The sequence below is a fragment of the Taudactylus pleione genome, unplaced genomic scaffold, assembly GCF_031769625.1.
Source record: "Taudactylus pleione unplaced genomic scaffold, aTauple2 ptg000174l, whole genome shotgun sequence".
Lineage (NCBI taxonomy): Eukaryota > Metazoa > Chordata > Amphibia > Anura > Myobatrachidae > Taudactylus > Taudactylus pleione.
Genome location: NW_028284576.1, coordinates 4,956,965 through 4,961,600, shown reverse-complemented (window position 1 = coordinate 4,961,600; position 4,636 = coordinate 4,956,965). Strand labels below are relative to the sequence as shown.

At 41.4% G+C, this 4,636-nt stretch overlaps 1 non-coding gene across 1 annotated transcript; it reads right to left on the bottom strand.

Annotated features, from left to right (window-relative positions):
- Positions 1–610: 610 nt before the first annotated feature.
- TRNAN-GUU (transfer RNA asparagine (anticodon GUU)) lies at positions 611–684 on the bottom strand. The gene has a single exon. It is a non-coding gene; the product is annotated as a tRNA-Asn (tRNA).
- Between the last annotated feature and the right edge of the window lie 3,952 nt (positions 685–4,636).

Genomic DNA, 4,636 nt, shown 5'->3' with positions numbered 1-4,636 from the left:
TGTTTTTATTTTCTTCTGATGCCCCAGAGGAATGCTGAGTTACATATAGTTGTCTTGAAAATTACATGCAAACAATTTGGGGTTGATTCAAAGAGCTGATACACCACATTTCCTGTGAGTAACTGACTATAAGCCACACTTATGGTAGCTCCAAACTTGCAGCAATTTGTTGTAGCCCCATAAAGCTGCATAAAAAATTGATATCTGGTTGCTAGGAGTCCAATTTCAACTGCTGTTACTGGTGTTACTATGCTGTTGCAAGGTTAACTTACCCCCTTTGTAAATAATTAAATCAACTTCTCAGAATTAACCCAGTGGATCCCAGTATCTTTTATATATTAATACATTTTTCTTATTCTTCTGGCTAAATGTCACTGTGAATTTTTAGCTTATTCTCTATATCTTCTTAGGACTGATCACTTGTTTTAAATTTGTAAAGTTTTTTCTAGTATTATCTAACACTAGCTGGAAAGCCATGGATGTAGAGTTAGTAATGTCATAGCTGTTAATTTCCATGTAAGTTTGTGTATTGAGATAAAATGAAGACAAATGCCTGGTATATTTTGTCAAATACAGAATCCTCCTGCCACAGAATAACAATTACTAAGCAAATCCCTGGGTGGGCTTGAACCACCAACCTTTCGGTTAACAGCCAAACGCGCTAACCAATTGCGCCACAGAGACACGAGAAAGTGCATTCTAATGGATATTATCAGTAAGGGAAGATGAACCAGCAGAACTGAACTTAAACTGCTTAAAAGTTTCTAACTTGGATCATTTCTTACAAATGGACACTATAATATGAACTTGTGCAAAGTAAGAAATAACAGGGTTATTCCCTGTGAATTGAGAATTTTGTGAGGGTGTGAAAATATCTTAGACATGATGGGGGGGAATCAATCCAGTTATAAAACGATTGAAATAGGTGGATTTCAGTTAGTCCAAGGATCCAAGTATATGAGAACTTATTTGCAGTGTTATGAAAAATTCTAGTGATGTATTCACAATGATAGATGTGCCAAATTGTATTTATGATAAAGATAGAGAATGGTGGAACTGAGTTTTTTCAATATAAAGCTATATGGCATTTGGTAGAACTCAAAATATGTGTTATAAATTGTGGGTATACTTAGGAATATCAGAAATATAATGAGATAAAAGGGAATATGACAGGGAGTTGGGCAGTACAATTCCTTTGAGAAGGAAAGTAAGACAATGTATCTCTGTCCACAGTGGAAGTAAGTTGGGACAGTGCCACTAGATGTGGGACAGTTTCCTCAGCTCCACAAAGTCTCCAACACAATGGTGATAAAGAAGGAAACATTTTATGAAATCATTAAGGTACTAAATACCAACAATAATGGGATTTCACTAAACTTTAGGCTAACGAATGTTTTTAAGATGTTATCTCTAATTGTAATCCTGTCCTCTTGGTGTAAGTGGTGTAAATGGTTTTAACATCAAATGGGAATTAGCTCAAATTGTAGAGCGCTTGCTTAGCATGCAAGAGGTGACATCGATGCCCGCATTCTCCAGATAAGTTTTTGGAACCAAAATTTGCTGCAATATATCAAGTGAAGAGTAACATTCCTCACCAAAATTCTTCACTGTTTTTATTTTCTTCTGATGCCCCAGAGGAATGCTGAGTTACATATAGTTGTCTTGAAAGTTACATGCAAGCAATTTGGGGTTGATTCAAAGAGCTGATACACCACATTTCCTGTGAGTAACTGACTATAAGCCACACTTATGTTAGCTCCAAACTTGCAGCAGTTTGTTGTAGCCCCGTAATGCTGCATAAAAAAGTGATATCGGGTTGCTAGTGGTCCAATTTCAACTGCTGTTACTGGTGTTACTATGCTGTTGCAAGGTTAACTTACCCCCTTTGTAAATAATTGAATCAACTTCTCAGAATTATCCCAGTGGATCCCAGTATCTGGTATATATTAATACATTTTTCTTATTCTTCTGGCTAAAAGTCACTGTGAATTTTTAGCTTATTTTATATATCTTCAAGACAAATGCTTGGTAAAGATAGTCAGATTTATTGCATATGATATTGAATCCTCCTGCCACAGCCCTGGGTGGTCTTGAACCACAAACCTGTCTGTTAACAGCCAAAAGCACTAACCGATTGGGCCACAGAGACACGTGAAAATGCTTTCTAATTGATATTATCAGTAAAGGAAGATGAGCCAGCATAACTGAACTTAAACTGCATTAAAGTGTCTAACTTGGATAATTTCTTACAAATGGACAGTATAATATGAACTTGTGCAAAGTAAGAAATAACAGGATTATTCCCTGTGAAACGATAATTTTGTCAGGGTGTAAAAATATCTGAGTCATGATGGGGGCAAATCATTCCAGTTATAAAATGGTTGAAATAGGGGAATTTCAGTTAGTTGAAGAATCCAAGTAAATGAGACCTTATTCGTAGTGTTATGATAAATTCTAGTTATGTATTCACAATATAAAGCTATATGGCATTTGGTAGCTCTCAAAATATGTGTTTAAAATTTGTGGGTATACGTAGGAATATCAGAAATATAATGAGATAAAAGGGAATATGACAGGGAGTTGGGCATTGAAAAAATAAGACAATGTATCTCCCAAATTACTTCCATTGTCTTATTATCCTTCTCACAGGCATTTCAATGCCCAACTCCCTGTCATATTCCCTTTTCAGGGCCACAACTAGAGGGGGGGCTAGAGGTGCACGTGCACCGGGTGGGGATTGCGGAGGGGGGTGAAAACAGCCATCCGGCGGCCATCTAAAAATGGCCACCGCCAAAGAGGAAACAAATGCTAGAGGTCCTTACTGGACCTCTAGTGTCTGTCTCCTCCTTGGCGTCGGCCATTTTTGGATGGTCGTTTTCAGCAGATTCCATGCGGACTAGCCGTCCGCATGGACTCTGCTGAAAACGGCCATCCAAAAATGGCCACCGCCAAGAAAGAGACAGTAGGACCTCTAGTTTCTGTTATCAGAGCGCAATACACACAGCGTTCCCGGGAAGTGCCGGGAACGCTGGCGCTGCCGGGAGAAGATGCTGAAAGCTGCATCTTCTCCCGTGAAATCCCCTGGCAATGAGCATAAACCCCCTGGAAATGAGCATAAACCCCCCTGGAAATGAGCATAAACCACATAGCAATGGGCATGTAACCCCTGGCAACAAGCATGAAACCCCTGGCAACGAGCATGGCACCCCTGGTAACGAGCATAAATCCCCTGGCAATGAGCATGAAAACCCCATGGCAATGAGCATAAAACCCCATGGCAATGAGCATGTAACCCCATGGCAATGAGCATGTAACCCCATAGCAATGAGCATGTTACCCCTGGCAACAAGCATGAAACCCCTGGCAATGAGCATGGCACCCCTGGAAGCGAGCATAAATCCCCTGACAATGAGCATGAAACCTCCATGGCAATGAGCATGAAACCCCATGGCAATGAGCATGTAACCCCTGGTAACGAGCAGGTAATTTTGAAGCAATTAGAAGCCTCACTGTCGGATATAAAATGGTGTTGGGCAAATATGTAAGTGGCACTTTGGTAATGGGCATTATGGTGTGTGAAATAATGTAAGTCACTATACCAAGGATGTCTGAGTAGTGCACTGCCTTATGGAGGTGCAAGGACAAAATCCAGGTACAGGAAGGGAGGGGGCGCAAAATTGCTGCCTTGCACCGGTTGATGGATATCCTAGTTTTGGCCCTGCCCTTTTATCTCATTATATTTCTTGTAGTCCTAAGTATACCCACAAATTATAACACATATTTTGAGGGGATGTAGTTTGGAAGCCGATGGTCTAAATCCTGAATGCCGGCTTCCAGACATTCTAATCCCGGCGTGGTACTAATGTCAGGCATCTAAGTCTAGATGCCTGTCATTAACCAGATGCCGGAAGACCGACATCCGGCAACCCGATCGAAGTGATGCCACGTGCGGACAGCCGCCGGGGGCAGGGTTAGGTTTAGGGCTCGTGGAGGGGATTTAGGGTTAGGCACCCCCAAGGAGGCTAGGGTAGGGGAAGGGGGGATTAGGCACCCCCGTGGGGGAGGTTAGGGTTAGGCACCCATGCCGGAGGACTTAGGTTTAGGCGGCAGGGAAGGTGGGGTTAGGTTTAGGCACTTAGAGGGGGGATTAGGGTTAGGCACTTGGGGGGGAGGTTAAGGTTAGGCACTCCTAAAGGAGGGTTAGGGGGGGAATTAGGTTAGCAATACTTACCTTAGGAATGATAAGGATTTTCACCCTTGCCGGGCTGCCGCTGTCGGGATTTGAACCGCCGGACATGCGTCCGACAATAATACCTACTACACCCATTTTGAGGGCTACCAAATGCCATATAGCTTTACATTGGAAAAACTTAGTTACACCATCTTCTATCTTGATTATAAATAAAAATTTTCAGATCTATCGTTGTGAATACATCACTAGAATTATTCATAACACTACGAATAAGTTCTCATATACTTGGATCCTTGGGCTAACTGAAATCCCCCTATTTCAACCCTTTTATAACTGGATTGATTCCCCCCATCATGACTACGATATTCTCACACCCTGACAAAATTCTCGATTCACAGGGAATAATCCTGTTATTTCTTGCTTTGCACAAATTCTTATCACAGT